Below are 12,141 nucleotides of genomic sequence, written 5' to 3'. Positions count from 1 at the left end.
TTCTTTATTTTCTACAGGCGTTAACAAGCGGCTGTAACACTTTCTCTTAGCCGCACTTTCACTGACAGAAGACGCGTAAGACCGGGAGCCGCGCTATTTATATGAACTCGCCCAGCAACAGCGGCGGCTGACAGCTCCTTGTTCTTGGCGCCAGAATACAACAGCCAATCAGCAACAGGTAAACATTTACAGTACTTCTATTGAGTTCTGCTTAACAACAAGTGTCTTATTTAAACCAGGAACACTTTCTACTATTATTATCTAATACATAACACCCCTCCCCTTCTGGTTACTTTATTGTATAACGATTTATTCAGACAAATAGGTAATGTAATCATTTAACCGCGCAGGTCTTCTGGGTGTTCTGTCAGACCGACGAGGTTCCTGGTAGACTTGTGAATCAACGGAAGAGGATGGCTCTTCCTGTCCAGAGGAATACGAATCTCCACGGCTGGCATGCTGCACAGAAGGGGCTGCGCTGGAGTGGGCAGTAGGTCCAGGTAAGTCCCAGTCTATTTGTTCAGTTTCTGCCCGATTCCTGCTCAGCCTGTTATAACTCCCTGCAGGGAGTGAATGAGTAGAGATCCCATTATTATTATTGTCCCCCTGTTGTGGAGACCCTGGTGTCTCTTGTCTGCCCCTAATATGGTCTATATGACGTTGCCAGAGACGCCCATCTAGTAAAGTGATTTTGTAGGTTTTTGGTCCAGTTTTGTCAATTACTATACCACGTTCCCATTGCTTCCCCCTGTCAAAATTTTTGACAAACACGTGCTGGCCAATGTATACTTCCCTTTCTGGCATAGATATAATAACACTTTTATTTTGCACATGAGAGGGGTGCAGTCTGTCCAGAGGGGACCTCAATCTCCTTCCCATCAATAGTTCAGCTGGACTCTTATTGGTAGAAACACTAGGTGTAATGTGTTGAGCCAGAAGGAAGGTGTCCAGCCTCTCTTGTATTTCTCCTGGTGCAGACCTTTTAATGGCCTCTTTGGCCACTCGGACATACCTTTCAGCCATCCCGTTAGCCCATGCTGCATGGACTGATGTTAATGCTTGTCTGACCCCTAAGTGTGCTAGGAACTCCCTGAATTCTGATGACGTGAATTGGGGCCCATTGTCCGATACCAGGACGTCTGGGCACCCATGAGTTGCAAACAATTTTCTTAAAACTCTTATAATCGCCTGTGATGTAGTGGACCCCAATACCATAACCTCCAACCATTTGGAGTACGCATCTACTACAATGAGGAACATATTATTTCCCACTGGCCCTGCTAAGTCTATATGCACTCGGGACCAAGGGCTTTTAGGCAAGTCCCACTCTGCAGGGGAGGTTTTAGGAGGATTTGGCCGAGATTCCTGACATTGTGGGCATGTGGCCACCCAATCTTCAATAGCCTTATCCATTCCAGGCCACCATACATATCCCCTGGCCAGGGCCTTCATCCTGACCACTCCTGGGTGACCTTTGTGTAACATTTTCATAACCTGTAACCTGAGGTTGGGGGGAATGATTACTCTGTCTCCCCACAGAACACAATCATGCATTACCGAGAGTTCTAAGCGTTTGGTCTTGTACTCTGAAACACCATGGTCTTCTCCATTAGGTGGCCATCCTTGTAGAATAAATTTTAATATTTTATGCAATATTGGATCTTTCTTGGTTTCAATGGCTACTTCATGTGCAGTCACTAATGGGTCAGTTTGTAAGTCTATAAGCAGGACATCAGCTACTGGGGCGGGGTCTTCAACTCGCAACCCTAAGGGGCAGCGGCTAAGTCCGTCTGCGTGGTTGATTAATGAACCCCCCTTATGGACAAGTACATAGTCATACCCCGCTAAGAATATTGCCCACCTGGACATTCGTGGAGACATGAATGGAGGGGTAGGGCGACCAGTGGCTAAGAGACCCAATAGAGGCTTGTGGTCTGTAATTAATTGGAAGGGGCGTCCTAATAAATAATGATGAAATTTTTTCACCCCAGCCACTAGTGATAGTGCCTCTCTATCTATCTGTGCATAGTTCCTTTCAGCTAAGGATAAAGTTCTTGAGAAATAAGCCACTGGGGCTTCTTGTCCATTAGGTAAAACATGGGCTAACACACCGCCCACGCCGTAGGGCGAAGCATCGCAGGTGAGCCTGAGTGGAAGGGTTGAGCTATACTGAATGACAACACTGTTTGAAGACAGGAGATTTTTGACAGCTTGGAATGCTTCTTGTTCCTTGTGTCCCCACGTCCACACTGCCCCCTTGTGGAGAAGGCGATGAAGCGGCTCAGCTGCAGAAGCCTTTTGACGCAAAAAAACTGAATAAAAATTTAAAAGTCCTAAAAAGGCTTGTAGCTCAGCTTTGCTAGTGGGGGCAGGGGCATCTTTGATGGCCTTTACTTTATCATCCGTGGGGTGAATACCCTTCGAATCTATTCGGAACCCCAAAAAGTCAATAGAGGAAGTTTCCCATACACATTTCTCAGGCTTTAAACGTAATCCCTTATCCCGTAACCGGGATAGGACTTGCCTAATGCGGGTATGAAGTTGGTTAGGGGTGTCCCCACAAATTAATATGTCATCGAAATAAGGGACCACCCCCTCGAGACCCAGGAGAAGTCTTTCCATCAAACGTTGAAAGATACCTGGAGCCACACTGACTCCAAACTGTAAACGAGTACATTTGAATGCCCCACGGTGAGTGACAATTGTCTGAGCCATCGCTGTGGCATCATCTACGGTTAATTGCTGATATGCCTGGGCTAGGTCCAAGCGTGCAAATAGGGACCCCGAGCCCAGGGTGTGCAGCAGCTGTTGGACAACAGGTATGGGGTAGGAATTATGTTGCAAAGCTTTGTTCAAGGTAGACTTATAGTCTGCACACACTCTGAGCGTGCCATCTGGCTTCAATGGTGTCACTATAGGAGTCTCCCAGGGCGCGTGTTCAACTGGCACTAAAATGCCCTGATGTTGCAGCTTTTGCAGCTGTGCATCCAACTTCTCCAGTAATGGAAGTGGCACCCTTCGCGGTTTTAGCCGAAGGGGGGGAACATTAGGGTCTAAGGAAAAAGAAATAGGGGGTCCCTTGTAGGTGCCCAAACCCTCCTGAAACACCTCAGGAAACTCACAAACAAAATTAGGCACCCCTTGTGTTCCATGTGCAACAGGTAAACATTTACAGTACTTCTATTGAGTTCTGCTTAACAACAAGTGTCTTATTTAAACCAGGAACACTTTCTACTATTATTATCTAATACATAACAGTTCTCCACTGCTTCGTTGACTGGACATGGGGTGGCGATGTACAGCTGGGTATCATCTGCGTACTGATGATACCACACCCCATGCCTCTGGATGATCTCACCCAACGGTTTCATGTAGATATTGAATAGCAGAGGGGAGAGGACCGACCACAAGGGAGTAACCTCGAAGTTGACCACTGACCCCCCACTACACTGACTGCGACCGACCGGAGAGGTAGGAGGAGAACCACTGAAGAACAGTGCCTCCCACTCCCAACCCTGGCCCTGGGCTCAGGTTGCTGCTGCTCAATGCCAGGTCGGTGGTAAATAAAGCTCTCCTCATACGGGATTTGATCCTGGATGAGGAGGCTGACCTGGCATGTATTACTGAAACCTGGCTCGGCCCAAAGGGAGGAGTTCCTCTCTCTGAAATTTGCCCAGCCGGGTTTCAGATATGGCATCAAGCTCGACCCCAGGGAAGGGGGGGGAGGAGTGGCTATTATAGCCAGGGAGAGCCTTTGCCTACGTGGACTCATTGCTCCAGAGATTGCAGGTTGCGAGTCTCTCTTGATGAAGTTGGACTTAGGGGTTCGGGTGGGCTTGTTTCTCACGTACCTGCCTCCCAGCTGCGTGTCAAAAGCCCTGCCTGTGCTACTCGAGGAGGTAGCCGGGTTGGCGGTGGAGTTCCCTTGACTTATTGTGTTGGGGGACTTCAACCTGCCATCACTCGGCGAAGCCTCTGGACTGGCACAGGAGTTCATGGCCACCATGACAGCCATGGACCTGACTCAAGTAGTACAGGGTCCGACTCACAAGGGAGGACACGCACCCGACATGGTATTCTTCTCTGAGCAATTGAGTAATGTTCTGAGACTAAGGGGCTTAGAATCATTGCCTTTGTCATGGTCGGACCATTTTCTACTGCGGCTTGACTTCCTGGCTCCAATCCTTCCCTGCAGGGAGGTGGAACCGATTAAGTTGTTCCGCCCCAGACGCCTGATGGACCCAGAGGACTTTCAGATGGCGCTTGGGGTTATTCCAGATGCACTCGTCAACAGTTCGGTGGAGTCTCTTGCAGAGGCCTGGAACAAGGCTGCAGTGGAGGCTGTTGATCGGATTGCGCCTTTGCGAACTCTCCGTGGCGCTAGACCCTGTAGAGCTCCATGGTTCAATGAGGAGCTCCAGGAGTTGAAACGCCAGAAGCAACGTCTAGAGAAGCGATGGAGGAAGAGTAAGTCTGAATCCAATTGAACACTTGTAAGAGCTTTTATTAAGACTTACAAAGTGGCGCTCAAGGCGGCAACATGCGCATATCATGCTGCCTTGATTGCATCAGTGGAATCCCGCCCAACCGCTCTGTTTAGGGTGACCCGCTCCCTTCTTAACCAGGGGGGAGTTGGGGAGCCCTTACAGAGTAGTGCCGAGGATTTTAACACGTTTTTCGCTGATAAAATCGCTCAGATCTGGGCGGACCTCGACTCTAATTGTAAAACAGAGTCGACTGACAATGAGTCAGTTGAGGTGACTGGGGCCTGTACTTGTCCACCTGTCTGAGAAGAGTTTGATCTGGTGACACCTGATGAAGTGGACAAGGCCATTGGAGCTGTGAGTTCCACCACCTGCTTACTGGACCCGTGTCCCTCCTGGCTGGTTTTGGCCAGCAAGGAGGTGACACGGAGCTGGGTCCAGGAGATTGTCAATGCTTCCTTCGGGAGGGGGTCCTTTCCAACACCCTATAAAAAGGCGCTTGTGTGCCCCCTCCTCAAAAAGCCTTCCCTGGACCCAGCCGTACTTAATAACTATTGTCCAGTCTCCAGCCTTCCCTCTTACGGGGAAGGTTGTTGAGAAGATGGTGGCGCTCCAGCTCCAGCGGTCCTTGGAAGAAGCCAATTATCTAGGTCCCCAGCAGTCGGGTTTCAGGCCCGGTTACAGCACGGAAACTGCTTTGGTCACGTTGATGGATGATCTCTGGCAGGCCCGGGACAGGGGTTTATCCTCTGTTCTGGTGCTTCTTGACCTCTCAGCGGCTTTCGATACCATCGACCATGGTATCCTTCTGGGCCGGCTGGAGGGGTTGGGAGTGGGAGGCACTGTTCTTCAGTGGTTCTCCTCCTACCTCTCCGGTCAGTTGCAGTCAGTGTTAGTGGGGGGCCCGAGGTCGACCCCGAGGTTTCTCCCTTGTGGGGTGCCTCAGGAGTCGGTCCTCTCCCCCCTGCTATTCAATATCCACATGAAACCGCTGGGTGAGATCATCCAAGGGCATGGGGTGAGGTATCATCAGTACGCTGATGATACCCAGCTTTACATCTCCACCCCATGTCCAATCAACGAAACAGTGGAAGTGATGTGCCGGTGTCTGGAGGCTGTTGGGGCCTGGATGGGTGTCAACAGACTCAAAACTCAACCCTGATAAGATGGAGTGGCTGTGGGTTTTGCCTCCCAAGGACAATTCCATCTGTCCGACCATCACCCTGGTGGGGGAGTTATTTACCCCCTCAGAGAGGGTCCGCAACTTGGGCATCCTCCTCAATCCACAGCTCACATTAGAGAACCATCTTTCAGCTGTGGCGAGGCAGGCGTTTGCCCAGGTTCGCCTGGTGCACCAGTTGCGGCCCTATTTGGACCGGGACTCACTGCTCACAGTCACTCATGCCCTCATCACCTCGAGGTTCGACTACTGTAATGCTCTCTACATGGGGCTACCTTTGAAAAGTGTTCGGAAACTTCAGATCATGCAGAATGCAGCTGCGAGAGCAGTCATGGGCTTCCCCAGGTATGCCCATGTTACACCAACACTCCGCAGTCTGCATTGGTTGCCGATCAATTTCCGGTCACAATTCAAAGTGTTGGTTATGACCCATGAAGCCCTTCTTGGCATCGGACCAGAATATCTCCGAGACCACCTTCTGCTGCACGAATCCCAGTGACCAATTAGGTCCCACAGAGTGGGCTTTCTCCGGGTCCCGTCAACTAAACAATGTCGGTTGGCGGGCCCCAGGGGAAGAGCCTTCTAGGTGGCGGCCCCGACTCTCTGGAACCAGCTCCCCCCAGAGATTAGAACTGCCCCTACCCTCCTTGCCTTTCGTAAACTCCTCAAAACCCACCTTTGTCATCAGGCATGGGGGAACTGAGATATTTCCCCCGGGCCTATATAATTTATGTATGGTATGTTTGTATGTATGTCTGCTTAATAATGGGGGTTTTAAAATATTTTAAATTGTAAATTATTAGATTTGTCATGAACTGTTTTATTGTATTGTGAGCCGCCCCGAGTCTATGGAGAGGGGCGGCATACAAATCTAATAAATAAATAAATAAACCCCTCCAGCCGGCGCAGATGGATACCATGGTCGATGGTATCGAAAGCCACTGAGAGATCAAGAAGCACCAGGACAGAGGATAAACCCCTGTCCCGGGCCCGCCAGAGATCATCCATCAACGTGACCAAAGCAGTTTCCATGCTGTAGCCGGGCCTGAATCCTGACTGCTGAGGGCCTAGATAATTGGCTTCTCCCAAGGACGATTGGAGTTGGATCGCCACCACCTTCTCAACAACCTTCCCCATAAAGGGAAGGTTGGAGACTGGCCGATATTTGTTAAGAATGGCTGGGTCCAGGGAAGGCTTCTTGAGGAGGGGGCGCATAAGTGCCTCCTTGTAGGGATATGGAAAGGACTCCCTCCCCAAAGAAGCGTTGACAATCTCCTGGACCCATCTCTGTGTCACCTCCCTGCTGGCGAGACCAGCCAGGAGGGACATGGATCCAGTAAGCAGGTGGCGGAACTCATAGCTCCAATGGCCTTGTCCACTTTATCAGGTGTCACCAGATCAAACTCTTACCAGATAGATGGACAAGTACAGGCCCCAGTCACCTCGACTGACTCATTGTCAGTCGACTCTGTTATCCAATTGGAATCGAGGTCCACCCGAATCCGAGCGATTTTATCAGTGAAAAACATGTTAAAATCCTCGGCACTACTCTGCAAGGGCTCCCCAACTCTCCCCTGGTTGAGAAGGGAGCGGGTCACCCTAAACAGAGCGACTGGGCGGGATTCCGCTGATGCAATCAAGGCAGCATGATATGCGCATCTTGCCACCTTGAGCGCCACTTTGTAAGTCTTAATAAAAGCTCTTACAAGTGTTCGATCGGATTCGTACTTACTCTTCCTCCATCGCTTCTGTAGATGTCTCTTCTGGCATTTCAACTCCCGGAGCTCCTCGTTGAACCATGGAGCTCTACGGGGTCTAGTGCCGTGGAGAGGTCGCAACGGCGCAATCCAGTCCAGAGCCTCCGCTGCAGCCTTATTCCAAGCCTCAGACTCCGCCGAAATCTGGATGAGTGCCTCTGGAATAACCCCAAGCGCCTTCTGAAAGGTCTTTGGGTCCATCAGGCGTCTGGGGCGGAGCTGTTTAATCAGTTCCGCCTCCCTATGGGGAAGGATTAGAGTCAGGAAGTCAAGCCGCAGTAGAAAATGGACTGACCATGACAAAGGCAACACTTCTGAGCCCCTTAATGTCAGCCCATTACTCAATTACTCAGAGAGAAACACCATGTCAGGTGCGTGCCCCCTCTCGTGAGTTGGACCCTGCACTACTTGAGTCAGGTCCATGGCTGTCATGGTGGCCATGAACTCCTGTGCTAATCCAGAGGTTCCGCCGGGTGACAACAGGTTTAAATCCCCTAAAACAATGAGATTGGGGAATCCTACTGTCAGCCCGGCCACCTCCTCGAGCAGCACAGGCAGGGCTGTTGACACACAGCTGGGAGGCAGGTACATGAGCAACAAGCCCATCTGAACCCCTAAGTCCAACTTCACTAGGAGGGACTCACAACCCGCAATCTCTGGAGCAATGAGTCTACGCAGGCAAAGGCTCTCTCTGGCCATAATAGCCACTCCTCCCCCCCTTCCCTTGGGTCGAGACTGATGCCATATCTGAAACTCCACTGGGCAAATTTCAGAGAGAGGAACTCCTCCCTCTGGGCCCAGCCAGGTTTCAGTCACACATGCCAGGTCGGCCTTGTCATCCAGGATCAAATCCCGGATGAGGAGAGCTTTATTTACCACCGACCTGGCATTGAGTAGCATCAGCCTGAGCCCAGAGCCAGAGTTACACTCATCACCAGTACCCTGGGTTGAGCTCACAGAGCCACGACGAGGGATCGCTATTAAGCAGCAGTCTCTCATTCACCTGGAACGGCTAGTTCTGTGGCTCCTGCCATATCTGCCTCTCCCCAGTAACACTGGAATATTCCTACCCTCTGCCACCCCAGAGATTGGTGCCTCCTCCCCTCCCGCTTCTCTCTCATCAGGTGGGCCGTGCAAATCATTCATATTATACATATTTACCCCATCCATACCATAATCCCACCCACCCCACCCATCCCATTCGTACCACTCACTCATTCCATACATATTATTAAACCCACCCCAATTATCCATCAATTAAAAATTAAAAATCTAAATATTACTACAAAGATTAACATTAAAAAGTCTAAAAGTTAATATTAGAATTAAAAAATTAAAAAATTAGAAATAAATTAAAAATTCATTAATCAGTAATAGTCAATTTGTCTAAAATCAGTTCTATATAAAAATATAATCAAACCATTAGTCATTCCAGGTCGATAGATAGTGTCTTCCATAAATCTTTCTTTAGATCTTTAAATCTGCTATATATCAAATCATCCCCCAGGGGCACAGTTCCTCAATAATATTCTTCAAAAAGAGTGAGAAGATGGAGGTGGGAGTAGGGGGGGGCGCAGGGGCAAGATGACAGGCAAGTTTTAATACTGGCTGGTACCCCCAGTCAATCAGCCACGATGGTCAGGCAGTTCAGCACATTGTTCACTTTCTCCCCCAGCACTGATCGTTCTCCCTCCATTACCTCACCAGTCAACTCCCTCAGTCCATATGGTGATCTTCAGCCAGCTTCGGTCTCCTTCTTCTGTTCCACTGGCCACCCATTTCTTTTGTGTCCCCCCCCCCCCCGGGCACTGGCTGCTCTCACCCACCGGAGCCCTACAGGGGACTGGGCTGTTTCTCCTTGCCCAGCAGCATTGGTAGCTATCACCAGTCGGAATCCCTGGCTCTTCAAATCTCCTCCGTCGCCCTCCGACACCGACAGCAGACCGCTCCCACCGGTCTGCATCCTCGCTGTCCTCGGCTCCACTCAACGAATAAATTTGTCCCAACCACCACTCAAATCTCCGCTCCATCACCTCGACCCCTGTCACTCCCACTCCCTGGTGCTGCGTGCAGTTTGTGGCAAGATCTTTCTGCCTTAGTTCTTTCTTAGTTCTTAATACTTTCCCTCGGCATCAGGGGCGGCATCAAAAAGCGGCAGCGAGGAGCGGCCGCCATCTTCCACGCCCCAGCTGATATTCTTGGCCGGCCTCTCAGCTCTGTTGTCCCGGCGCCCCCAGAGTAAATAGCAGCATTTATTTTCTGAGCCCCCAAACAGAGGGCCCAGCAGAAAAAAGACATGGGCAGCACCAGCCCAGAATGAGTCATTGTTCAGGGTCCTCAATAAGATCTCAGAGGAATGGCAGATCCACCATCTTCTCACCACTCAGACCGTAATCAGGGGCGTGCATAGCGGCCGCCATTTCTGCTGTTACCGTGTTAGCTGCGAGATCAAAAACACAGCTCTTTCGCAGGGCTTTTCACTCAGTAGACACACGGATGGAATCCTCTGGCATTAAGGAACCCAGTGATGTAAGTACAAACCTTGGAACAAACCCGACTAAACTGAAAGATGTTCTACTGTTGTTCTCGGTGGCGGAGCTCTCCTCTTTTCCTCCTCTCAGTTCCCCACCGGAACCGGAATTTGAAAATGGGCCACGGAATGGGCCAATGAGTGTTGTGCATACACATCCTCGCTTACACAAGCTGCAGGCGAGCACATATGCACACTCTCCATTTAAGTGGGTGGCAGGTGTGTGTATACACTGCTCACACAAACAGCAATACATGTGCATACACACGCTTGCCAGCTTGCAGAACAATCTCCTGTTCCTTCACCTCCGGTCTACAAAGCCGGAAACATTGGGGAACTCTGATCTAATGCATGCAAAGACATTTTTAAATTATTCTAGCACCGGGTTCCCAACTCTCCCCCCCCCCCCGGCCATAGACCAGTACCGGGCCATGTCCTGTGAAGAACCCAGGCTGAGCAGCTGGAAGTGAGTGGCAGGGAGAAAAACTGAGCGTGGGTAGGATCTAGATCAGGCACATGTCCTCTCCTTCTCTGAGTTATTGTTCTTGCTGCCAAGAAACTTCTCCTTATTTCTAGATTGGATCTCACCAAAATGAAATGCTTTAATCATATCTCTATTCCAGTTGTATTAAATTTCAAGGAGATCCATATTGGTTGCCTAACATTTTCAGGAATGGGATGATGCTTTATCAGTGAAGGGCTACCAAAATAACTCTATGAAACTGGTCTTTGATGCCAGAAAGGTTGGGGGCTCCTGTTCTAGGGGAATCTTTCCCAGTCTGGTGCCTTCATGAGCCGAGATGGCACAGTGGTTAGAAAGTAGCACTGGAGGCTACATCAGCTAACTGCTAGCTGCAGTTCAGCAGATCAAATCTGACCACCGGCTCAAGGTTGTCTCAGCCTTCCACCTTTATGAGATAGGTCAGATGAGGACCCGGATTGTTGGGGGCAGGAGGCTGACTCTGCAAACTGCTTAGAGAGGGATGCAAAAGGACTATGGTCTATAAGTCTAAATACTATTGCTAATGCTATTCATGATGCATTGGGCACCTCATCGATTAACAGAATTGAAGGGACCTTGCAGGTCATCTAGTCCAATCCCCTGCCCAAGCAGGAGACTCCACATCTGCCTTTACCTAGGATCAAATTCAACCTCCTGACTGTGAGGTGAAAGCTCAATCTCTAGGCCACAGCAGTCCATCCCACTCCCTAAATTGCAAGACAGCTGTTCTAGATATTTTAGTAATTCTCCAGAAATGAGATTTTAAATATATCAGCAGTGGATAGAGACCAGCAACCTCCAAATTGGCAATTATGAAAGGGGACAACTCTCTTACTCAAGAAAAATATATAATCCTACCAGATGAGAAAAGACTTAATAATTCTGGAATGTCTTCTGGAAAAAGACTGGAAATGGCCATCTTTGGCTAGCAGGAGAGCTGAGAGGAATCCTCAGCAGGAAGTGTGCACTGACTATATTTACATCTTGGACCGAGCAGTTCCTTGTTAAGCCATGGTTTAATGTATAAATCACAATCAGCTGCATTTATAACATTAGAACCGTAATTTGGGCGATTTCCGGTCTGGCTCGGGACCGCAGCGGAGTCTCTTGGCAGGGCTCTGCCTCAAGACTCCTTTCCACCCTTCCAGAGGTCGCCACTTGCGATCGGATCGAGTCCGGATGGCTCGATCCTAGAACAGGGGGCTCCCCTCTGTCCGAGGAGCCATCGCCGAAGCTCCGGAGGCAGCGGTCCGCCCTGCAGCTCTGGATCAGGGAGAACCGGTCTTCTACCTAAAGAGGACACGGCTATTGCGATCCCACCAAACCATCAGGAAGCAAGAAAGCACGGAAAAAGTAAAGCCAAGACTTCGTTATCTGAATCGGAAAGGGAATACATTGAAGAGAGAAAACTAAGCTTACATCGTGAACTTGAACTGAAAAATATTTAAAAACAGCGAAAACTACTAAAAAACTTTTTAAAAATGAGATTTTAAAAGACTGAATTGCCATAAAGTGAAATCATTTTGCCAATGGTTTTTTCTCTGAACTAAATTTACTGTTAAAAATATCGAAAACAAATCCCGGGCTCTAATTTCTACAGCGGAGGGATTACAACTGTCACTGATTGCATTATTATTTTTCAACAAGAAGAAACGAAATAAATTAATACATTTAAAATGAACAGAAAG

At 49.4% G+C, this 12,141-nt stretch overlaps 1 protein-coding gene across 1 annotated transcript in view; it reads right to left on the bottom strand.

Annotated features, from left to right (window-relative positions):
• VSIG1 (V-set and immunoglobulin domain containing 1) overlaps positions 1 to 12,141 on the bottom strand; it is a 36,404-nt gene that overhangs the window by 12,517 nt on the left and 11,746 nt on the right. The gene's annotated exons all lie outside the window — the stretch shown is intronic.

The sequence above is a fragment of the Erythrolamprus reginae genome, chromosome 8 (genome assembly GCF_031021105.1).
Source record: "Erythrolamprus reginae isolate rEryReg1 chromosome 8, rEryReg1.hap1, whole genome shotgun sequence".
Classification (NCBI taxonomy): Eukaryota; Metazoa; Chordata; class Lepidosauria; order Squamata; family Dipsadidae; genus Erythrolamprus; species Erythrolamprus reginae.
Note: the sequence above shows the minus strand (reverse complement) of the source record. Positions and strands in the feature narration are given on the sequence as shown.